The 26,940-nt window shown below is 38.6% G+C and overlaps 1 protein-coding gene across 2 annotated transcripts in view; it reads right to left on the bottom strand.

Moving 5' to 3' along the window:
* Positions 1-26,940, bottom strand: part of LOC109092881 (ankyrin repeat domain-containing protein 11-like) — a 129,578-nt gene that overhangs the window by 64,381 nt on the left and 38,257 nt on the right. For both annotated transcript variants that reach the window (XM_042760939.1, XM_042760938.1), the window contains exon 2: positions 22,979-23,050. The gene's annotated coding sequence lies outside the window, so the exon portion shown is untranslated. The remainder of the gene's footprint in view (positions 1-22,978; positions 23,051-26,940) is intronic.

A 26,940-nucleotide genomic window follows, 5' to 3' on the forward strand; every position in this document is an offset into this window, starting at 1 on the left:
AACGTGTGGGTGCGGAGTTGCAGCCAGGAGTGTTGGGATACTGATGTGAATGGCTTCTATCTTCTCGTTCCCGCCTACTTCAACGCAGAATTATGACGTTTGTAGCGTATCAATGACGTACGGGTCGGATAGATGTGGCCTGGCCGTTCAGATGGAGGTCGCATTTCAAAAGATCGGATACGTATCGGATTCAGGACCACATACCCAAGTGGCCTGGGTCACATTTGAAAAGATCGGATCTGTGTCGTTCAGACTGTCATGAAAAGATCAGATACAGGTCGCATAGAGGCAAAAAAATCGGAATTGGGTCGTTTCAGCCTGCAGTGTGAACGTAGCCGATTCATGTTGGGCATATATTATTCATGTTGGGCATATATTATTGTTGCTGATTCTACTTCTTTTGCACTGACTGATGACCATAACATAAAAAAGGGAAAAAACAAATTAAAATTCTCCTCAAAAATTTGGCCTGCAGATTTTGTCTATTTTGCCATAGCATCTGCATTGATTCTAGCTGACTAGACATCTTTTAACCTCTGTGGTTTTGCCGCCTCCTGTGTCCACACACTCTAAATTCCATCCTGGAGATTCAAGCAGCTCTCTACCTCTCTGCCAGACCATGACATCACTCCTCCAAAGCTGCTCTATATTTAGCTGCTCACCCCCCATTAAGCCTCACAACTCTAGGCTTGGCTCCCTCCTCCCACTCCTTACGTTCTCTTTCCCTCAGATGGCTCATCCCTCACCGAGAGATGAAGGGGAGGGGAAAAGATTTGGTGAGTTGAAAGAGGAGAAAAGGGGGAGGAAGTACAGAAGAAGATAGAGGGGAGGTGATTGAGACGGCATGAGCTATGGCACCATAAATAAAAGGCAACCACCATAAACTGGCTAGCCTCTGCAACGCTCCCAACCTCCCCTCTGTGCTCTCACGCAATTTCATCAGTCTGCCTAGCCACATGAATGCAGCTTGGCATTGCAACGCCTGCCCAATCATTGCCTTCCCAACCAAGGAACAAGATGTGGAGGGGTGGAGCAAAAATGTAAAACTGGCATTTGAAAATCCTCCTGGCACAGAATAACATCCTGGCCCGTGTAGCAATTTATTCACAATCACCTTGCTGCTGAAGTCAAAGCTTGGTGTGTGGAGGCGGCGGCACCAGAGACAGTTAGGCCAAAATTGCCACACTCGACGTCCGTGCACAGACAGGCTTTTTACATCCGTTCCTCCCTGTTCCAGCCAGATGAAGCAAGGTTTTGCAGGTCTAAGCAAAACATCTGGTGAAAGGTTTAGAAATGGTCGTTCTTCAAACTCTTGGAAAACTAGAGATGTAGACGCAAGCCCTGGACAAGAAATCTCCAGTCTCACCGGCAGCATTCAGTGTTTTGTCCTAGCAGTCTAGAGCACTGGCCAAATCAAACTTGTGAAGCACTGGGCATATACTTAGCAGTTGCTGATGGAAAGTCTGAAAGCCTTGCCAGAGGAAAGTGTGATGGTCTGGTCTGTTTTATAATGTAACATTGTTTGGGCCACAGACAGAGCTGTAGTTTTTGGGTTCATACAGAAATGTCAAAGGTTGATTATAGTGTCACCATATCCTGACCATCTTTTAGGTCACATCTACTATAACAACACATCAAAAAATATATGCATGTATGTATGTTTTATATATATATATATATAAATAAATAAAAGTCTCTGTAGGTTTTGTGTGGAAGGCACAAAACCAACTGAACAGCACTGTTTTGTTTGTCCAGTAGTTCTCTGAGGCCCCATGACGTGGCGTAATACGCAAGGCCTGAAGTGCTGTGCCTTTGCCATGGATTTGGCAGAGGCCGAAAAAGAGGAGGAGGGTGGCTGGGGTCTTACTAAAGGTCACAGAGCTGGAAAATCTCAACTGGACGTGTCTGTGGAGCTGGAAATCTAATATGGAGCAGACAGACGTGGCTTTTTATTTCCCCTGACCACAGCGCTCCAACGTACAGCAGCAGGAAAGACAGGAGCTTGTACAAGTAGCCACTTCAGCAGCACACTGATCATGGTGTCAGTGAAAGGACAGTAGAGATAGGCTATATGAAAGGATACAGTGTCTACTCAATTTCATCAAGACTTACCCCACACAACTAGCAAGACTAGGAATGTTTTTCAAATTTTCAGTTTAAAAGGTGCTTTTTTTGGTGTGACAAGTTTTTTTTAATTTGTATTAAAACAACAACAAAAAACACGCAATTAAAATTGAAAAATTAGAAAACTGCAAAACAAAGAGAAGTGATTAATTTACAAATTATTATTATAATAAAATATGGAAGAGCAATAATGAATTGTGCTGGAGACACATACTGTGCTGATAGAACCCAACTGTCTGCACATTCCCCTAGTCTTTCACAGAATGAAATCAAACTAATTCTAACCAGCATTCTAACCAGAATGTAATTCCATATTATTCCCTCTGTATTTCCATTTAATCATAAGCTTAAGAAGTGTTAGGGTGCTTTCACACCTGGCCCGTTGTTTCAGGAACCTGGCACGTTTCCCCCCTTGGCTCGGTTCATTTGTGCATATCGTCGCTGCCCGATGAAACTCACGTATGTCCAAAACAGTTACTTTTCAGGAAGTGAAAAAAAACACTGTATTTCAAAAGCAGTTGAATGTAGCGTTGTCATACTTGGTACGGCATCTTTACATGTAACCATATTCTTGCCAGTGTAATGATATAATCCACATTTGACCAAAATTGAGTTTAAATGGACATACGTGCATATTTTTACAGTAACGGTGGTCGATACGCGTTCTTCCGATCATTAATTAGAATGGCCAAGTCGCGTTTCATATTGACAGATGAATAAGCTCAGTTTATTAAATAGCCTACGTCTTAGTTTATTAAATATATAATAAACTTGAGAACAGTTGTCAAAAACAAACGTTTGCTGATACTTTACCTGACAGTGTTATTCGGCTATCCAGTGCTGCGCTTCGATGAAACGAGACCGGCGAGATGCTTCCACAGGGCGGGAGATACTCTGCGTGATTGACAGCTTTGACACCAAATGGATATACGTGAAAATCAGATGACATGATTTCACAACTTTTCATTGGCCATTTAGATATTTAAAGCATACTGTATACGGAAATGAACCTGGACATTCAATCCGTCGAAAAATCTCAAAATCGGCAAAATGGACATACGTGGTTTTCATCGGACAGCGACGATATGTGAACATGGCAACTGCACTCTGAAGAATAAAAAGCAACATTGTTATAATTTTAATCCCTCTTTCGGAACAATGCAATCGATCTACAGGTGTGAAAGCACCCTCAGGTTGCTATATTAGTTTGTGTTTGTCTCAGTACGGGCAGTTGAGCAGTATATCGGGCTCATCTCATTCCCAGTCACGTAATGTGCTGATGCTTACTTCTCTGCCCCCATGCAAATTGTGTAGTCCAACGGCCTGTTGTCAAGGCAACTGCAAGTGGCCAGCCCCATGGCATGTGAATGTACAAAACCCTTCGTATTTTCAAAATAGCTACTAGGGATGATTTCAAGTGTTCAACAGTAAACAAGTGTGTTGTTTCACCAACGATTAGACATGTGAAATGCTTAGCAGAATATCCTATTTCATATTTTGCTACACAGCCTAACTGCGGAATCTGAGCAATATAAATAGTCACAGTGAATAAATCATTTTTATTTTTGGGTAATGTATGCTGTCTCATCACTTAGGATACTTAATTTTGCAGGCAGATAACTGCAAAATTACCAGCACTGCCACTGATTAAAACCGGTACGATTCTTAGCAAATTTAAGCAAAATAAATTAGGCAATCTGTGAATATCCTTGCTCTTAGGTAGCACAAGATGCATTAGGAGCACAACACATCTGCTGAAAGCAGCAGTCACGGTTAAAACAGGCACACTGTAACCATGAAAAAATAGAAGTAGAAGCAGAAGCTAGCAAACTCAAGACCATGCTAACCAAGAATGAGGTTTGTTTACTTCACAACTGAGTCCTTTAAATATATTTTAGCAAAAAATACTAAGCCAAAAGCAACAGTATGCTGCCAAGGATTAGAAGAGGGGAAGCTAGTTTATGAAACAGAACAAACTCTGAGTGCAAAAGACCAACTATGTAAAAGATAATCAAGCTTACGTCTTTATAGAAATAGCTTGAACATGCTGACCTGCTCATAGCACATCAAAACTACTGAACCCACACTAAACAGACATCAGTCAAACTATTGGAATGAAGTCTGGTCAACTTTGCTGTTTGTTCTAGTAAAGAATTGCTCAAACAGAAGAAACTGTCTGATGAACACAAACACACAGTTTGGTCTCTTTTATGTGCATTTGTGATGTGGGTTAACAAATAGTTGATGCTGCAGTAAAAGACTGTGCCAGATTGGGAATAGCATTACAGAAAACAAATAACTGATTTATAAGATTGCACAGATAAAAATAAAGATCAAAGATTTGATGCGGTCTGCTGGTGATCACTAGGGATGCACTGATCCAACACCGGGATCAGTACCATCACCGATACAGACATTTTTTGCACCACTGTGTATTGGACAGAAGGGACAAATCCAAAAGCATTTCATAATAGGGCTCCAGACTGTGACTAAAACGGCCACATCTGCAAACAAAAATATTGATTTGCGAGTAATATTTTTGCTTAGATCACCACTGGCAACTAGGACAGCACAGTATATCAAAATTATCGAAATATCGCAAATATAAATATATGCGATATGCATATTGCTATGGCATGCGATATCTGAATTATTTTAATAGGCTACTTTAAAGCAATGTGAAAAGTCAAAGTTTTAGGTCAACATATAGCAGAGAATAGACTGGTTACCCAACTGTTACTTAAATGACTTGCTTGATGCTAAAAAGAGTTAAGTGCAATAAGTTGCAGAAAACAACTTGCTGTCTGGCACACACCTGTAACAAGGTGCGGAAAAAAAACTGAAGCGATCACGCTGTCCAAGAGGCAGCTTGGTGGTTTCTTCTGCACCTTATTACACTTGAACAGTCAAATACATACACAGTTATGTCAAAATGCCTGTCTTCTTGACAAGTATTCATGTAAACACAGTTGGTTTTGGTTATGTCTTAAGTAGGGCTACATAATTAATTGAAATCTAATTGAAATTATCATTAAATCATCTGGTTTACTACTGTCTTACTCTCTCTCTTCATCATACACCCTCTCCTTTGCATCGTGCCCTCTCACGCTAATAATATTATTGATCTTCTACCTATTCACATCACACCCAGCCTGTATTATATTCAAACCCTCCCATTTCAATTCCCCAGGCAGCTCCTCTAGAAGAGCAAGCAGCATTTTTAACCCATCAGACATGGCACGATGATGGAAGATGATCTGATAGATGCGTGTTGAAGGCCCAGTGCGGTTTAGAGTACGGTAGGAGGCAGGGGCTGCATGTTGGTGTGGGCAGGGTCAGCTCTCTCAATATGCAGCACGCGTTTCTGGCTGAGTGGAAATATTCATGATGCAAGCTCATGTCTTTCAGTCGACAGGCACTTTCAGCCTGATCAGCACTGTAGCTCTGAGAGCACAAGAAGCTCTGGCAATGCCAGAGACGCCCAGATTAGACTGCCATTTCACTTTAGCTGATATAGGTAAAGAGCAGTGAGAGGATGACAGGGGAAGAAAGACTGAAAGAGAGAGCAAAAGAGGAACATCAGCTTCAGGAAAGGAGGTACAAGGATAATATACAATGAAGTATAAGAGAAAACTGATGGATAAAAGAGTAAGGGACAGAGACAGTGACGGCAGAGGAATAAGAGGGCGAATTTATTTTCGACCGGCTCGCAGTTAATCATTACATCCCTAGTTTTTAGATGTTAAATTAAACTTTAAAACGGGAACAGAAAAGGGCTGGTGGGAAATGTCATTGTTGCATTAAGAACTGTTCACATCAACGACCATAACTATATTTATAAGAACACACCACAACTATAACATTAATACAGAAAAACAATCAGAATGACTGCGATTTGAAAGGAAGGTAAGTGACTTATTATGCAAATTGACGGCTGTGAATATGTATCCTGATCTACCTGGAAATCAGGATGACAGTACATAGACATGCTGATAAGGCAGAAGTGTCAAATTAGTCATGGTTTTAATCCATGGGCTTTAACATGCTTGGTTATTCACTGGATTTGCATTTTTGAATCTCAAGACCTTACTCCAGCTGACCAGAGACCGGAAAAGACATAATGGAAGGAGCGAGCGAGCGAGAGAGCGAGAGAGCGAGAGAGAGAGAGAGAGAGAGAGAGAGAGAGAGAGAGAAGAGAGAGAGAGAGAGAGAGAGAGAGAGAGAGAGAGAGAGAGAGAGAGAGAGAGAGAGAGAGAGAGAGAGAGAGAGTCAGTGGGGGTGAGAGAGAGAAAACCAAGTAATAAATCTGGCTGATGCAATCTAATGGAACATTATATTAGGACAGGCTCAGTGCTCAGTAAATAATGGAGTTCTTACAGTCAGAGAGATAATGTGCCCACCCTGGGGACAGAGAGAGAGAGACCGAGATGGAAAGGGGGAGACAAACAGAAAGAAACACTGTTAGGGATGATCACTGCCCTGTCATTGCATTGGTGATGGAGCCACGTCACTCTCGCTATACAGGTGACACGGGCCTAAAAGATGAGACTGGACTTTAGTGCTGAGAGGTCAGTCAAAACTTGGGCAAAGAGAAACAATGTACTGTATTGTGAACAGCTGAAAACTTGACAAGAGAATAACTTTTAACTCAAATGGCAACCACCTGCAATACTCTTGCATTGTTGCTGTGTTTTGCACTAACAATCATAATATAAATTAAAATTAATTGAAAAAAAAAAACAGCTAGACATAAATACATTATATGTTGTCATCACTGAATTATTGTAAACATTTACTGAGTGGTTTAAATAGAAAGTTAAAACTATCATGGCATACAGCTATGCAGTGATTACAGAAAGTGTAATTAGACAGGAAACCAAGATATCTCTTCTGGAATAAAGGAGAGAGTGAGGATGGAAGAGAGGAAGAGAGAATGAAAGAAATACGATGATCGCCATGCTATTTCAGTTCAGAAATAAGCTATAAGTGACATGGGTGCTGTGACTCACTCACAGAGTGCCTTGATGACAAAAACAGACGGATGTGGCACTCTCTGAACCTAGTTCATGGTGAAATGGCAGGAACAACACATTCTTTTCAGACCAAAAAGGCTGAGATCAAGAGCTTGACAGCAACAAACCATTTCTTCAACCCTGAAGATTATTTCAGAGTATAACTGAGTACCTAAAATCCACCCATTTAAAAATGAACTCAATTTGATCTAGTGTTCCACCAATGCCCTAGTATGACCAACAAATATACAAGACAGCACATAATGTAGTCAAAGCATTAAACAGCAATCCACTCAATGGGTATTATTGGTTGGGTTTTTCTGACTGCTCCTGGCACTGAGTCCATTTAAAACAAGAACTGGTCAAGGGTAGTAAACCCCTTCCAAGTCTGACACTGCAGGGGTCTGGCAAACTCTGCTATAGAATGGCAGACAATTTAATCTGTGAAGTAAACCATGTATAAGGAAAGCTTTCAATGTTAGTCCATTGCAAACAGGTTCAACAGTCACTGACCCTGCTTATTTTAACTTGATTTGTAGTCCAGTTCTTCAAAACTTCATCTGTCATAAAAACCAGCGAGACTCATCTATATTTTGCTTCTTACAGATTCTTTTTAGTGACCTAGTAACAAGAGTGTTATCACGTTTACACTATGGCAATTAAAAAAAAATTTTCCTAGCTAAACATCAGGTTCAACTGGGCTAATGTTGTTTGAAAATATTGTTTCAATGCATGCAACAGTCACTGACCATTTCTCTAAAACATTTTTGCATCTCTTTGATCTGGGGGGGGGGCATTGTAGGTCAACTGGCAATAAGCTCCATTTTATTTATAACCAAGCGATTCTTGCTTTCATTTGCTTGGGGTGTGTTCATTTTGTAGCCTGTTGGCAACTGCTCATTCAGTCCTGGGTGCAATTTGAGGCCAAGCAACAGCTGTTACTCTCACATCTGGGCCTGAAAAGACCCTTGGCAGTTTCTTCCTCTGGCCAGTAAACAATACAATAGGATTTAGGTAGGGTGTAAAGCTCCTTGTCTATCATTGAGAAGTCAGAGGACCCAGCGAGAGGTCATGGAAAAGGCCACTTGTGTTCTAAAAGGTTGCCTGAGTGAAATTACAACTAGAGCTGCACAAAAGCAGTACGGAGAGAGCTGCCATGCACTCCCAGCAGAGCAGTGAACAGAGCAGGAGGGGTGAGCAATGTGACATTGGCCAACCCCTGGATCTCCTTTCAGGACAAAGGTCAGGCCGCTGGGCCCATAATACACAGAGCTCCCTTTCATAGCCCAGCAGCGCACAAAGAAGAAAGCCTGAAAAGAGCCGAAACCCGTCTCTTTCTTGACACCCATCTAATTTAGTTATTTTTTCCAGGCTCTCTTCTACTCCTCTCAGTGATGTGACCAGGCTTCAGGGACGTCCCACGAGCAGAGGGGAAAACTGCCACGTACTGAGTCCAAACATAATCTTTACATAAATTTTTTAGATCTCTTCTGCACTGCTATGCAGCTGAATAAAAGTGCAGATTACCAACATGTTATAAAAAGATGTTCATACTAACAATACTTTTATCACTGGAGTCCTTCAAATTGCACTGTTGGTTGCTAGCAGGTATTTGAAATAGAAATGCAGTATTAAAATGTTTTAGGTAGTTTAATCACATGAACTTTACTTTCTGCACTCCGATTTGTATAGTATTGCATCACTGTATTTGCATGAACTCAAATGGCCCCACTGCCAACAGTGATTGTCATTTGCTGGTCAAACTCAACGCTCATTGACAACAAATAACTAACAGACCAATCAAGAGCAAGACACTTCACTGCTATACTGATGGCATTTCCTCTAATCAACTGATAAAATCAACTCATCAATAACAGAAAACTATGCACTTCCTTAAAGTCTGGCACTAGCGAAACAAGTTGACCCAGTTTAACCAAAAGGTGAGAATAAATATGAGCACCAACTTGCCAATACGGTTAGAACACACAAGAACATTTACGAAGGAATCTTGCTGAAATCAGAATGAGTCTCATTCAGTCATTGTTTAGGGGAAGGTTTAGACCCTCTGCTATCCAATACCCTGAGTCCATACATTGTCCCCTAAAATAGGAGATTTGCTCAGAAACATACAACAATTAAAAATGGTGCTGGTGAAATGACAATCAAAAAGTACAATTGTCTTTACAAGTCATGAATGGCTACAAAAACCATATCAACAGAACTAGTAGTAAAAGAAATCCTTTGAGTCAAACTGGAATATCATCTAATGCCACCCAACCTCTTAATTTTAACAGTGTTACACACAGATACACACAGGCTGTGCCAGTTTAAGTCATCTGACCAAGATGGCTGCCTGCCAAACAATATTCCAGGGTGTGGCACGTCTGCACACACAAAAACCAGACCAAAACAAGCCTCTACTGAAGTTTTCATGATATAAGGTGAGGGGAAAAGTGGGGAGGGAGCAAACAGACAAGGGGAGCGTTCTGGACTTCCTCTTTTGGAGGAGGCCATATGTCCTTCTGCCAGCCTGCCACCCATTAGAGATCTCAACAGTTCACGTGAACTACGGACAGGCTAGAAGGAAGCAGGGAGGCTGAGTAAGATGGTGGACTAAGCTTGCTAAGCTGGACAGATGGGGCATGCATGGCGTGAGAAGGGTTAAGTCTGAGGAGGCCCCATCTGCCGCCTCGTCTGTTGTGCAGGCTGGCCCCTGCTCGGCTCCAGCAGAGAGAATGGCCACAAAGTCGAACTGTGACTTCTTTCCATCTCTGAGCAGCTGATTACCCACAGATGCCCAGAATAAAAATTATTTTCTCTGACGGACATATATAAAGGGTGGGACGGTTCGAGAAAAAAAATTTAACCGTTCGGTTCTCCACACATGGTTTGGCACGCGCTAGGATCACGGTTTAAGTTAAATCTGACAACGCATTCTGTAATATTTCTTATAAATAAAATGAAAGAGAAAAAAAAAAAAAGCAGGGTTTGGCTAATGTATGTTTCTGTTGATGGATGCGCATTCTGGCTTCCCAGTACATTACAACAACAGCGATGAGAAAGAAAAAAAAAAAAAAAAAAAAACCTGTGGACAAACCATTCACTCTTGTTCAATGTGAATGCTATATGCTGGAATATGAGTAGTCATTTATTTTCTTTATCACCCGGGTGCACAGGAGAGAACAGCACACGTTGATTTCTGTGTTGACACTAAACTCATTTAAGTTTTACCAGTATAAACTTTTAAGAGCCAGAGGATGCGAGCTTGCGCGAGCAGTGAGAAGATTTGTGCATGCATTCATCAGAAAGACGCAAATGCGCAAATATTAAGCTCTCTCTGAAGTATTGTGTCTGAATGGACAAATTCACACAAAAGTTATGTCAAAATGTCCGTCTTGGTAAGTATCCTATAGCAGACATAGCCAGCGGGACATACTGGATCAGTGCACTGGATCAGTGCATTCTCTTAAAGTGACAGTCTTAATATTAATCGAACAGCAACAACAAATAAATCATTTACTGCATTTGATTGGATAGCTTTTGTGATTTGGATAAAGATTCATCTTTAATTCATAGTCAAATATGCAATGCTGTATTAAATTTGATTATTTTCATTCAATTTCTGTACCTAAAAACTAATGTTAGACCTACCTAAAAAAAGTATTTTATTTGTATCTTTACTCTTTGCATTTATTTGTGCTGCTGCTTGTAGTTAGATCAAATATTCATATTTTCTTTAGTTTTATTCGAAAGTATAGTTTTTCCATAAACACCGCAAATACGAACCATACCGAAACCGTGATTCTAAAACCGTGAAAAAGTTGAACCGTTCCACCCCTTATATATATATATATATACACACACACACACAGTGCTTCCCACAGGTTTGAAATCTGCTTGCCGTGGTTGCCGGGTGGAAAATCCTCCTATTACCCATGGCACAAAAATAGTCTACTACATGTGACAAATAATAAATAATGTGTAATTTTTTTTTAACAATATTTAAATTAATTTAAATTCATTTTAATTACATAGGCTTCTATTACATTTAATTACATACTAATATTATGCATTATATGCATTGTAAATTATGCAAAATTACAGCATTTAAATGTTAGAGTTCTCCTTAATTTGTCATATAGTGTCTCTCTCAGCGAATGGGACACAGATTTTACTAATACTAGTAAAATCTATATATTGAATAATATATGTCAAATAATGTTCTTAGTCTATCCTGTGGGGAAGCATCCCAGCCAGAAACTACAATAGTTTACTATGAATGAAATGGAAATTAAATTAAATACAATTAATTGTGTAACCAAAATACCAATAATGCCCAGAAAAAACAACCAACCAACCAAACCAACCAAAAACTTAACGTGTGACTTTTAATCATAAACAAGCCCGAAATACACTGGGACTCTTATTTTGAAATGTCTATGGTATTGAGGGCTGATCCTTCAGATGAGAGAGAAAATATGCATTCTTACAACCGTCTAAAACATATTATATAAAGGTCATAAAGTAGACACTGTCATAATTCATCAACTCGAGTTGATAAGCAATTGCTTGGCATAAATGTGGTGCTTTATAACATGTTTGTGATTTTGTGGGGCTTAACGATAACACAGAATAGTATAAGCACAATACCGGATTTGGATCCGATCAATCAGTCCACCTTTACATGTAAGTTCAACGAAATGTTTCTTTAAGAACGGCATTTCATACAAAGGCAAAGAAGGTGAAGTGGTAAGTCTGATCACATAAATAGGGTATTAAAAAGTGTAAAAAAATAAATAAAAAAAAAATTAAAAAAAATTATTTAATAAACACGTGCCATACCAGCATCACAAACACAGCAGTCGTCACCCAGAAATGATCAAATATAGCTTATTAAAGATTCTTTCTGGCAGCCGCCAAAATATTTTTAATGCAGGAAAATCCTTGAATTAGACATGTTCTGTTTGAAATTAAAGGACCAAAAAGTAAACACAATTACAGCAACATTCACTATGTTCCTTAAATTTTATATAGCTAGCCAAAAGTGGAAATTAGGAATGCAAAAATACAGTTAGCCCATAGTTCAATCTGGCCTCATTCTGTGATAAGAGGCCACATCAGATCTCAAAAGGAATTTTTTTTCAAACATTCGACTGATGTTCCAGAGTAAAAACATGTTATAATTAGGGATGTGACCGACAACTAATTTGACGATGTTTAAACGGAAGTTTTGTATCCGACTAGGCGACTAGCGGAATTCATTGAGGCACAAATCCCTCAATGAATTCCGCTAAAAATAGGTCACAATTATGCCGTACTCTTGCTTCGCGTTATAATCATTTAATTTTAGGCGGTTGTTAAAAAGGAAAAAAAAGAGAGAAAAAAATAGAAGAGAACACACTCAACGTCAGCCAATGCTTATTTATTAAAATCAGCTGAGGAAATGCAGAACAATGAAAAATCAATCAATAGCCTGGCAGAATTCTTCATCTTCATATAACGTTAGCCAACATATTAAAACACAAGACAAAAACAATAGGGAATTTTATCAAGGAATAGCATTAAAAGCTGTCTTTGGCTAGTCGCTAAGCTAGACGGCTACATGCCTGTAATGAATATGATTACGCATTGCTCCAGTAGAGTTATTGTAAGCCAATTTGACATTACACAGTTCACACAAAACTTTTCAGTTTCCTTCTAATTCAAAAAAATCCCACACCTTGCTCGTCTTTCGCGTGGTCACTTTTGAGCTCGCCACAACTGACACAAAGAAAACTCATGCGAGGAATGAGGTAAAAATGTAGTTTATGTCCCAAAACACTTAAAAATAATGTATTATTTTTCAAACGTTTTATTTTAACTTATTTAAAATGTTTTAAATGTAACAATGGGAATTTGATAGAAACATAAAATTATGGTAATTTTAATGATAATCAAGTTTTTTTTTTTCCTGTCATGTAATCGACTATGGTTTTCAGTGCCGACTAGTAGGAGCTGTACCGTTTAGTCGACTAGGCCCGCACATCCCTAGATATAATGTCCTCTTTTGTTGGACAACAGGTTTAGAAGCACTTCTCATTACAAGTCATTACAAGGGAAGATGTCTGGTGTGTGCTGCTTTTTCAAATGCACGTTATAAGTGAGGAGGCATTTCCTCATCTCAGCACATAGACTCATGTACACACAAGCAGCCAATTCGGAGAGAAATAAAATGCACAGAAAATTATTTAATACAAAAAATGAAAAAAAAAAAAAAAAACATTCAATACTATATTGAGAACTGTGGCATCCCTAGTGGAAATATTGTGAATATTCAACATAAATCACTGAGCCCTACTCAGTACAAGGGCTGCACATTTCAATGCAGACCAGGAAAGGAAAGAACTGAAAGCCACAATTGCAATTCCAAACATAAATTCTTCTCCACAAGTTCGGGCTCATTCTGTGCTGGTTCTGTCCATTCAGCTGGCAGGAATCAAAGTCAGACACTGGGAGGGGCACACACACAAACATGGCTGCTGTCACTGCAAGCCCTGTGATATGAAGAACACCTGGATCCGGAGGAGCTCGAACCTTCTCTAGAGTCAAAACATAAGCAAGCACAGTTCTTTCAGTCAGACTCAAGTGAGGTTATGAGCATACACACAAACATTCCCACCTGCTTTAAGAATGCTCTCAGCTTTAAAACAACCAATAGCATAATACATCTCATCTTCTCGATAAAGAAAACTTTACACTATACGGAGACCAAACAAAATGTAGATTAGATGAACAACAGGGCTTATTCACCAAATGCTTCCTTGACTTCTAACCTTTCATCTGCTGCAGTGGTGAAACACAACAGATTGTGTGAACGATTTGCAGTAACAAAGAAATCGGAAGTGATTCATTTTCAACAAAAGTTGGCAATTCGAGAGGACACTGACTACTGACAATGCACAAAGTTGAGGCAGTGACTAGGATTAGTAGTGCAGACAGGGAGCTCATGTGATCCACCCCAATTCAATAGGAAAACATACCAGCCAGCAACCAACCATACAGACAACGTTATGAGATTAAATAAGTCAGTGTGAAAATCTAATTTTGAATTATTCATCCGAAAACTAGCAAAATTCCACAACATTCAGCATTATATAGTAAAAATACATATATTTTTTCAGGACTGGATTCCACGATGTTTTTCACATCACAGAAATCAAAAGGCCATAATGTATGCAAAAACACAAACCAAAATGCATGTCCAACACATTGCACGTAGTCCTATTGTACATAAAGTTTTCCATGGAAAGAACGCATAACATCTGCTACAGCATCCTTTGTGGCAACGCAAAGTGTTTTTGTGTTGCTTTATGAATTGTGGTGTCAACAGACTGTTTAGCAAAGTGTTTGCGTTCATATTCTAGCACTGATTATGTTCCAGGCCAAGGCTAATGCCAGTTAGTGAGGACAATGGCATAGCTCTGGCCATGAGCTTTGATAGAACAGACGTGAAACTGAAAGCCATATGCAGATTCAAAAAAAATTGACAATATTTACACAACATGACACTGGACATTTGAAGAAACAAGCAGCTTCTCACACCCAATTTCTTGTTTTCACATGGAAATATCACAGTGAACAAAAAGGTCAACGCCTCTAATAAGAGAAGAGAAAAAAATGCATGCACACTGAGGGGTTGTGAACAAGGACACTCCATCTCAAGAGTGCTGTTGGCCTGAGACTAGATGAGGGACACATGACAGCAAGGTCACTGAGCACTGTGCTGAGAAAAAGGACTGCATGACCAGCCCTAGCAGACGGGGATGGATCCTGCTCCTGGTGCCATTACAAGCCAACTGAAAATAGCTATCAGCTCTTTCATTGGATTTCAGATATTTGTACAAAATGTTAACCACACTTCTTCCTCAAACCACAGCCTGTCTAACCTAAACAATGAAAAAACAAAGTCATTATGGTCAGATGCTGGAGAACAAGCCTTCATTTCTGGTCTGCATCCACGGAGCTGCTTCTAAAATAGGTGCTCTGCAATTACAGCTCTCAAATAAGGTGTGAGAAGTCACTGCCTGCCATTTAGAAAAACACCCAGTCTTACATTAAATACTACAAGTTAGTTTTAAGTTGGGAACAGTTATGCTTCCTTGGACCAAAGCGGGCCAGCTGGGGCTGGAGGAGTGGTTATGAACAAAGGCGGAGGTTCTCCGCGTCTGGAGAACATCAGCGCTGCTGATCTTTTCAGAAAGTTAACAGCAAACACCAGCATTAAAGACTTTTACAATAATTTTAGCTCAAAACTCACTTTCAGACAGCAGAGAGTGTTTGAAATAACTTCTGTTTGAGATCCGATGTGGATTATGATCACCATACAAGGCAGAAATATTTACAAGCATCACAGAAGACTATGCATGCTATCCATTAGTAAATATGGTAAATAGCCTACGACCGCTTGAAGAAATCAGACGTCAGCTTCTCATTCAGACTATCACAATCATGTATTTTATCATTTTATCTGTCTCATCTCGAGACTTTAGCTCATAAAAAATATCATAATAATTGTTTGTGTTCAGGAGCTCAGGTCATTTTTTTGATGGAAAGAATATAGAAATTATCATTCTTTCTAAACGTAATGTATATTGTGACTACACAAAAACAGAAACAGACTCGACTATGTGTCCCTCTCTTTTGTGAAATAACGGTTCATACCACTTTATTTCTGTGAGTAATTTTTAATTGTGATAAATTAATTCATTATGATCAATGTATCACTTTTTATTGTAAAAAGTCAATGCTTTTCGATTTAAATCTTTAACAAAACATACAAACAAATTGACACTTTTATCATGTTCGTTTTGTGATTGCGCTAGTTCCAGTGACTTACTTATTAGTTTTCTAATAACTTCTCTTTGTTGGTGAAATGATGGGGTTGCGTGACGTTGCTCCAGAGATCCGTGTAAAGGGCGGGTTTTAGTGAAGCGTTGCGGAGCTTCTGGTCCTATGGTGGAAACTCATAGTGATTTTGGGCTCAGCGCTACAGGTCCGAGGCTATTCAGGGCTCCAAACAAAAAAATCGAGTAAGGAGCCATTGGCTCCTATAAGAAAAAAACTTAGGAGCCAAATAATTTTTTAGGTGCCACAGAATAAACGTGTTTTATTTATTTTACGATTATTATTATTTATTTATTTACATTTCAATCATACTGTCATGTGTTTATGTCTCATCTTTTCTTGACTTTATCAGCATTTTAATCCATCTTGTAGATGACCTGGGAACTAAGGTTCACTTAAAGTGGGAACTAAATGTCTTTTCCAGCTTGAAATCTACAGTCACTGAGGCGCTAAAGCGACCGCGCCTGCCCCATTAAGGAGCGCCAAAACTGTATTGTTTGAATTTCGTTATGAATTCTGAATAATTTTAAAGCTGGTACTTTTTATTAAAAAGTGACAAAGCACAGAGCTTTTTGCGATTATTGGACGGCAGTTGCACTTCAAATAATGAAGTTCACGCATTAAAAGAACACAGACCAAGATCTTGTTTACAAGAAGCCATATTAGTAATTATTATAAACGAGAATTGTTAACGATGTTGCCAATATCCACACAGCTGACAGCTTTACCTGTTCTAGTTTGTTTAAGTTGTGCACGAAACAGACGCTGTATTTTCTGCACTTTCCCTTCTTACGTCTCCATCATTTCTCTCTCGCTGCACAGCGGAGCTGCGTTTATCAGACTGTGTGTGTCAGCACTGATGTGTGGCAGAGATGAGGACTTTTTGAAACTCTCTTTTTCCACTAAAACTTTGATGCGCATCATCTCAGTTTAATACGTGAACATAACAAAATATTTGATCGCAAAACAATTAGGAAAAAAGGCGTTACATTCAAATTTTTAAGTTATAACATGTAAATATATACCCATAGCAATAACACTCGTGCTGGTTCCGGCTGAATGCCTGAAGAGCCGCGCCGACTCTACAAAACACTTCTGGCTGACAAAACTTTTTTAGCAGTTAAATCCTGAGGAGCTTTCGGCGGGTAGTCGCCAGTGGTGACCTCAGCAAAAACATCACTCGCAAATTAATATTTATGGTCGCAAATGCGACTGTTTTAGTCGCAGTTTGGAGCCCTCCTATTAGGCCCACCCGGCCCATTTAAAGCACTGGCTCGCACTGGCCCAACAGTGGTAAAGCTGCTATTCACAAGAATTTGGTTATGATCCTGTTGCATAATTTTTTTTCCCCAAACCAGTCTCACTCTCAGAAATAAAGGTACAACAACTGTCACTGGGGCGGTACCTTTTCAAGAGGTACATATTTGTACCTAAAGGTTCCATTTTGGTAACTTAAGGGTACAATATTAGTACTTAAAGTAGACATACAGAAGTGTACCTTTTGAAAAGGTACCGCCCCAGTGACAGCTGCTTTACCTTTATTTCTGATTCTCCATGGATTCTAAAGATTTAACTGGTTATGTCAATCACAGCACTGATTGCTGACATAACTGTTAAACAAATACTAACCCCTAACAGTATAGATTCACTAGCACATCCTAACAGATAGCATGAATCTTCTGTAAACAAAACAAAAAAATTCAGACCTCATGGATTGAATTCATGGATTCATGGAAATCAGCAGAGGGGTGGGATCTGTGCTTAAGCGGTTAGGTGAAAAAAAATCATGCTATCCTGTTTGGAGTGTTAAACCTGTTAGTACAGAGGTGAAAGGCATCAAGCACATTCTATAAGCAAAATGACTGGTTGAAATATTCAGTGGATTTGACTGATCTCAACCATAGCAGACAACTAGTTTTGATGTCAATAAGTGTGTGAAGTGTGTGAAGAAATCCAGACTCTAATGCAGGTTATTCAAGCGCTGTCAATCATAAATGTGAGGGCAGTCATGAAATGGGGTTCACAACCTATATTACTCATGCAAACAGTGGATTTCAAATTGAAAACAATATTACATTGACAAGTAATGTTGGGCAGGACTTCATAAAAAAACTGGTTTGTAATCAGTTTCATACTACTACTACTACTACTACTACTACTACTACTACTACTAATAATAATAATAATAATAATAATAATAATAATAATAATAAAATAATAACAATGAGTGAGAAAATATCTGAACTTAGTCCAGATAAGGGGAATTGTAATATTTAGTAATTTCTTCTATTATGTAAACAAAAATTTTGCATTGAAAAAAAAGGACGATTTTTGTTTGTATATGATGTCTATTAGGCTACAGTTCTTAGAAAGAAAATCTAAATCGGCAGGTCACACTTACAAATAACTCAGCAATCCAAATCGGCCAAGAAAACTGCAATCGTTGCATTTCCAGCAACAACATTTTAACAGCACAGAGACCATGATTCAAGACTGAGGGGCATGGCATGTAGGGAGAGAAAAAGAAATACAAGGAAGCAGGGGGAAAACCAAAACGTCACTGAGGAATGAAAAGGAGGGGGTGTGGAGAGCACGAGTGCATATATACAAGCTCAGATTTATGCTTGCATGATTGTTCTTTTATTTTCTCTCAAGAAAAAAAATGACCTGCAATAGAAACACTGACATGCAAGCTTTTATTAACAGAGCAAATGTAACTTCAGCTGACCCAAGCAATTTTGATTTGTTATGACAAATGATTATTGGGAACAGTTCATTTAAAGGGACAGTTCACCCCAAATAAAAATACTGTCATCATTTACTAACCCTCAAGTTGTTTCCACCCTGTATAAGTTGTTTTCTTCTTCATAAAACAAAAAGAAGATATTTTGGAGAAAAAAAAAAAAATAGAATAAGAAAACAATATATGGTGCCCACTGACTGCTATAGCATTTTTTCCATACTATGGAAGTCAATGGGGACCACACATTCTTCAAAATATCTTATTTTATGTTCAACAGGAAAAAAAAGAAACTCATACTGGTTTGGAATGACCTGAGTGTGAGAAAATGAAGAGAGAATTTACATATTTGGGTGAACTATACCTTTAACTGCTATCTCTCTGGAAATACCACATGTGCAAAACTTAAAACCTCTGCTCCACAGTCAGCTTTGTGGAGACCCAGCAGCTGACATTTCATACACTTCCTATATTAGCAAAGAGACAGGGACTTCCTCCATTGTACTGACACAGTAAAGATAAAACACATTACATTAACAAAGAATCCAATTACTGCTCACAGATTGAGTTGAAAGGGCGTCTATGTAAAACAACGCAAAATCTCTGCAGTTCTCAGTGTTCTTTAATCACCGTGCCGGAGCCCCATACAGCTGAACCAGCATGCTAAAATCATGACTGCCCTGAGGCACCATGGGAGGGCTCTTTGGCTCAGATTAGAACATAAAACTCTAATTTGTTCCATTGGGTTTTGTAGTTCATTGGGCCTCTTGTCTGTCAAGTGGGCTTAGTATTTATTTGATGCTGTGTAAATGCATAACACAGCAACATGGTCTGATGCTCAAGACCTTTGGCGGCTCAACTAGGCCTGAGGGAAACACCTAAAATGTCATTTTCTTTTAAGGGCTGCACCACAAAAACAAGGTGTCTTGTGAAGACACAACTACGGAACTCAAATCCTAAGTCACAGAGTATCAACAAACCAGGTGTTTGCAAGAAAAAAAAATTAGGGAGCTTGAGACAAATGCCATCTAGTTTAGTTTTTTATCTTAAGATTAGACCAAGGACAAAAACATAGGCTAAGCAACTCTGTTTGACATACCAAAAATCACAACCTTCACTGTCCCAACCACAGCACTCAGATGATTTGTTCCTCATCTTAACTTCCCGAGAACCATGAGACACCCATCATCATGGGTCTCAGAGAGTTTCTGTTCTCCATCAGTGTGGGACACAAGCAGAAGGACAAACACTGGCTCTATAGTCTTGGCAGTACATCACTCTGGATACGAGTGTCTCTTCATTTACTAAATTGACATGTCTGTTCCTTTGCCAAAAGAGATGGGAGATGAGTGATGAGGCAAGTGAAGGTTTAGAAGAGAAGGGTTTAGAGCTGCACTTCCTTGCACATAAGTGCTACATGTAACCCGGAGGAAGTGGACCACACCTTCAACCACAAACAAACTAAAGCACTGAACTTAAGCTCTGAAATGTTCTCACTGTGTCTTGATTTAAACTGAGTGTATTACAGTGCTGAGGTGACAGTGAGAGACTGAAAATTAAATGAGCTGCACCATAACCAATCAGAAACCAGATCAATAGGCAGCAGCGCTCCAGACAAAAACACAAAAACAAAAAAAATTCTCTAAGAGCCCCTGGCTCCTATAACAACCAAAATTAGATGCCTTTTTTTTTTGTCCACAGAATGGAGTACTAACAAATAATTTTGAGATTAATGAGACTCATACTGCCACTTATAACTAAACCATAAAATACTTTCAAACTTTTCCACCTTAAAGGTGCAGTCACATTAGCAAAAATCTGTGTGCAAAATAGTCCAATTACAACGGTGCCGATATGCATGAAACATCACTTTCAAATCAAGCAGCTTTCAACTGGAGTGCAGTTGAACTGCAGTGAATTTGTGTGACCATCTTGAATATTAGTGCACACAAATCTCCTAATCACACAGATTCTTATTACATGTACAAACACTGTTAATGCTTAAATGTGTTGTTCTAAGCAAAATAAAAAGTCGCTACTTTCCCATCATTATGTGAATTGCATGTGTGTCAATACACCAAGCACAGCAACCAGCTGCATGTGTTACAGGCACACTTATACAGCAAGACTTCTCATTTCTGCTGTCCTGGCTCATTAGCACCATAATGGACGGGCTTGAAACAACTCAATCAGAAAAAGGACATTGCCCAACATTCAGAGAAAGCCCCACTGCCCCTGAAGCATAGTTTAAAAATCCCAGTCCCAACCCAAAGTTGTCTTTCACAGGAAGTGACTGATTGCTGCTCTAATCTCTGTGCTCACATCCGAGCATGATGCCATTGTGTACGTTAATGATGCAAGTTTTCTGCTCTCTCACCACAGAGCTTGGCCTGTTCGAAGCACACAGACTCTTTCAATACCACATTAACATGTGGGCCGCCGAGAGGGGAAGGAGTAACTTAGGAACAAAGCCTCTATAGTTGTCTCAAGCCTGGCTATGAGAGTTATGTAATTTGACTGGCAAGGCTGCATTTCCCCACTGGAGTACTGCAGACAAATCTCACCAAGGGATGGAGCTGCACTTGAAAGCAGCGAGAACAAGAAAAACACACTTGTAATGAGCAGAGGGCTTCCTTTCATCTGTGGCCTTGCCAAACACCGCCCCTCTTGCAGTCAGCAGATAATGCTGCAAATATGATCAGATCTTTGGTAGGTGGTGCGCAAGGTTCAAGTGGAATTGGAGGTAGAGAGGGCTAAAGCAAGTGCATTTGCTAACCATCAGCATGGCGGTGGATTTAGAGTGGTTAAAAATAAAATCTGATTCTGATTTACTGCTCGGTGTGCCTGGAAACCATGTGACTGGCATCACATGAGGAGAAGTGGAAGGGGTTTGGGGGGCAAGAAAACACACACAGTGCGCTGCCGGCATAATGAGCTTTGTGATCAGTCTCCTTGGTTTCCACTGACGGTAAGCAGATATAGTCTGATTTCAGAGGTAAACATCTAAAGACCTCTGAGCGCCAGAGCTCCACAGGGACAACAACAAAAAACTGGAGGAAATTATCAGCATTTCAGAGTGTAAAAAAAGGCACTTGACTGATATATATATATCTTTAGCACTCTGCTAGCCTGTATGCCGAGAGAAAACAGCATTCACAACTGTAGCAATATGATGCTAAATACAAAACTTCATGGAATAGTTAACTCAATAGTTAAAATCTGTTCTAAACCCTGCCTTTCTTTAGTGAAACACAAAAGGAGATAAACAGAATGTTTTGTAAGTCTTATGAAAACATCTGACAGAGAAAGTCTGAGGAAAAGAACAAGAATCAATGTTATTCATTAATGCTAAGTGAAAAGATGTCAGATCACCTTGTGATGAAATGTCCAATTTACCCCTTTAGAAAATAATTACTTAAATTTCAACAAAAAGTTATAATACTATCATTCACACTGTATGGAAAACAGCTGCCTAAAATCAAATTATGTGCCCCATGGAGGAAGGCCTTGATTTGAAAGGTGAGCAAGTGATAACAGAATTTAGATTTTTGGGTGAACTATTCTTAAGCATTTCTCAGTACATAACACCACATTATCTGTTCTACTAGTTTGGGTCTGCTTGTTTCCATAGGGGAAAGACTGTCATAGGCTGCCACTGCTTAATGTTGAAGAAGCATGGTCACATGAGCTGCGTGCTGGAGTGGGGCTCTAGATTAGAGAAAGCGAGTTCTCTGCAAGCAGTGATCCATTTTCACAACAGCCTTTATGCACACATATACACAGAGGAGGCAAAATCCACACTCAAAAACAAAAACCCTTAACAAAACAGGCAGCAGACAGGGCCCAGGCATGCAGTAAGCCTAGCTCTTAATGCACACATTCCAGAGCTGAGCCGTCCACCTGCCTGTTGGTACTAGTAGGGGTGCCAACAAACTCAATGGCATCACATTCACAAATAAAAGCTACATGTTCAAACATACATACTCTATTTAACACAAGCAAGAAACACAAGTGCCTAGTCACTATTATCAAACCGGCAAATAATTTACTATATCTAAAGAACACAAACATCCAGCTGCAGTCAGACAGACATTGCAGCCTCAGTTACGCTTCCTCAGTGTTTCAAAATCCAACCGTCGCACCAAAAACGAGGAACTAGCCGCTAACAGTCAAACATTCAGTACAAGCTGCAAAAGAAAGAAAGAAAGAAGGGATTTACCGATTCCATGGCCGTCTTCAGATGGGAAAGGTTAAAATCCAGCTAAAATGTGGCTGTGAAGTCCAAGGAATCCTGTGGAAACAAAATGAAAGACAGATTAATCTCCTGAATACTGATGTTTCACCTTTCAAACATGAACCGAGTCATTTCCTCAATGCAGATTCCTTTATTTCAGCACACAGAATGTGAAAGGCCAGACTAGACAAGAAAAAAAACACAAAGAGGATTCACCCATTGTGTTTTTTGGTCCATTTATTAGGAATGGGTTAATCTCAATTTCTGGGACAGCTGGTGTGCTGGGACACGATGGGCACATTCCTATGTTGCTGTCACGCTATACCACAAGCTCACTGCAACAGTTTCATGACAGCTGCAACAAGAGTGGTATTCAAGGCTTGACAGAAGGTCTGCACAATTAATCGAATTTCTAATCGCAATTACAATTATGGATGCCACAATTACGTAATCGTACAAAGCGGCAATAAATCGTTCAAAGTCAACTTCTGTTATTCTGCTCACTTAAGATATGTTTTTTTTTTCTACATATTATCTTAAGGGGTTTTCCATTGTTTTAGTTTCAGTATAACATTATAATACCATTCATATTTTCACTTTTTTTTTATATCTATAATTTAAAGAAACCAATCTGAGGCTTGAGGCTTGATAATATAGAAAAACACTAAAGGCTTTTCAGTTAGAGTGTTTTCAGCTTGTTTATTTTCATAAAAAAATACAGCATGCAGTTGCATCAAACCATGGTATAAACATCATTCAATGTAAATTGTGATAATCGTAATTAATAAATCGCAATTACAATTTCAAGGGAATAATCGATAATTATGATTTTTGTCAATCGTGCAGCCCTACTTAACAGCAATGTCTACTGTACTCTTACTAGGGCTGGGCGATATGGCAAAAAATGGTAAAAAAAAATTAAAAATAAAAAATAACATTTCATTTTGTTATGTTAATTTAATGATGAAATGAAAATAGAATAGAATTTGTTTTCATGTTTTTAAATTTTACTGCACTGTTTTCCATTGTTTTTTTTTTAAGTAAACATGCAATTAACTGACATCTTTGACCGTTGCACTCATGTCTTGCATCTTTTGCAGTTTCTCAAACGACACAGCATTCTGAAAACAGGGTGCTCAAGTTAAAAAAAATTAATAATATTGCTTCCCCCCTATTCCACAGCATCTCGTGTTTTTAAATGCAAAACGCATTCTGTGTAAATAGCCTCTTTCGGCTATCAATATGCTCTATGTTGTGGCCCTTCATAAAGCATGCTCACATGTGAGTGGTTAATCAGGTACACTATCATACGGAGCCCCTCTGGTCCCACTTTGTCAAAAAAAAAAAAAAAAAAACTTATCTTGTGGCCTCAAGATACTAACTCGTGGCCTCAAGATAAGTAACTCGTGGCCTCAAGATAAGTAACTCCTGGCCTCAAGATACTAACTCGTGGCCTCAAGCTAAGTAACTCGTGGCCTCAAGCTAAGTAACTCGTGGCCTCAAGCTAAGTAACTCGTGGCCTCAAGCTAAGTAACTCGTGGCCTCAAGCTAAGTAACTCGTGGCCTCAAGATAAGTAACTCGTGGCCTCAAGATAAGTAACTCGTGGCCTCAAGATACGTAACTCGTGGCCTCAAGATACTAACTCGTGGCCTCAAGATACTAACTCGTGGCCTCAAGATAAGTAACTCGTGGCCTCAAGATAAGTAACTCGTGCCTCAAGATAAGTAACTCGTGGCCTCAAGATACTAACTCGTGGTCTCAAGATACTAACTCGTAGCCTCAAGATAGTGAAGTGTCTGACACATGGACCCTTTGTTATTAAACTGGACCCTGTACTGTAGTGCAATGTAATACTTTACATTCTGTGCAATATTCTCTGTTTTAATATTCAGTGTAATATAGTTTGCTGCAGTTCTGCTTCTATTTATTTACTAGTACTGTTCATCACAATCAATTCAATTCTGTTAATACAGTAATGTAAATCTTGTAGGCTGCATATCCATAGTCCTTTATAATTCTTCTTCATATTTTATAGCATATATTTGGGTCAGTGACGTTTTAGAATTTCAAAACAGTAAAAAAATAAAAATGAAAAGACAAATTAAATCTAGCATTTTTTGTGTAAATCTATGTGTATATTTTTTTGTTTTTATAAGTGCCCTTTATAAAAAATAACAATATATGACATTTTAATGTGTTTCTTTGTATACATTCCTTGAAAATGTCATACGGTAAAACGAAGTGATTTTTAGAAATAAATTAATATTGATATTCATGACACGGTTAAATACAACCAAGAATGTAATAGTTGATCTGTAAGTATTCTATAACAAGTTGCAAAATATAAACACCTACACCACAAATACTACATATTTTGTTTTTTAACGACTACAGCATGTCATCTATGGACATTTGTTCTATTTTTTTGCTAGAAATTAGTCAAAAATGCCTTGAAGTTATGTATATATATATATCATACTAGCTCTCCTCCATTATTTTCATGAACCATGTAAACAAACAAAGTATTTATTTTTATTTCTTTTAAAATTCAATGTTTTACCATATGACATATTTTGTTTTACTGTATGACATAGTACAATTTCAATGTTTCATTGCATTTTTAATATGATAAATTGATGTAGGCCAATTCAGAATGAATGTTTCCTCTGCCGTTGCCTGCGTGTACACGTAAATTTATTGATATTTATTCATAAATGTACATACAAACAGTGTTGGGGGTAACGCATTACAAGTAACGTGAGTTACGTAATCAGATTACTTTTCTAAATTTATTTTTCAAGTTAAGTATTAATTTTTAGTTTTGATTTTTATTTTTGAGTTAATTTTTTGAGTTTGTTTTGCCAGTTACTTTGTTTCCCATGTATTGACTGACAGCTCTCGTGCTGCCATGTTGAGAGAAATCGTGCAGAGCGTTGTGTGTGAATATGAAGTTACTGTAGTTCTAGACTAAACATGAACATGCATTCACCTGCACAAAAACAGATTCAGTATTCCTCAAAATGAATAAAAACAGTCAAATGCAAACTCAGAATATTATACAAATCTGCAATAATTAAATATGTTAAATAAGACAAATATCATTTATGTATTTAATCCCATTTTATTAACCAATGTCTTTGTTACTGACTTTCGATGATCCAATTCAACCATACTAATTAGAAAAAATGACACATTTGTGTTTAATTTTTGTCATTGCTGAATAGTGTTGAAGTTTCTTTTCCTGCGTCATATTTTTCATGCAATTTGTTTGAGCATCGCCCTCTACTGTACAGATGTGAATTTACATTTCCTTCAGCCTGAGGCGTATTAATTTCACTTTTGGTGTGAAAGGGCTTTTACATTTATAAAAGAAGAACTTTTTATATTAAAAACGAACAAGCGAGCCCTGGCCAGATTTAAAAAGTAACTCAAAAGTAAAGGAACACATTACTTACCATACAAAGTAACTAAGTAACGTAATTAGTTGCTTTTTTAAGGAGTAACGCAATATCGTAATGTATTACTTTTAAAAAGTAACTTTCCCCAACACTGCATACAAATACACAAACATTCATTTATATATATATATATGTATATTTACACACACACACACGCATACACACACACACACACACACACACACACACACACACACACACACACACATGAATAATATATCTATATATATGAAAGCCACTTTCCAGAAACATTGTGATGCTGACTTCAACTCAGTTCTATAGATAAGATACTGCCTATACTGACAAAACTGGCACATCCTGACATTACTGACATCATATACTCTCACAGTTATACCTTTCCCTCCTCTTAGCTAGGTTCTCCTCTCTAGCTGCAGGATCTGCCCTTTGCTTTGCACGGAAACGTGCACCCCTCTACTTACTAGAAAGAGGCATCTGTAATAATGTGAAAAAATGCTTGAAATAGGCAG

Source organism: Cyprinus carpio, chromosome A7 (assembly GCF_018340385.1).
Source record: "Cyprinus carpio isolate SPL01 chromosome A7, ASM1834038v1, whole genome shotgun sequence".
NCBI classification, from domain to species: domain Eukaryota; kingdom Metazoa; phylum Chordata; class Actinopteri; order Cypriniformes; family Cyprinidae; genus Cyprinus; species Cyprinus carpio.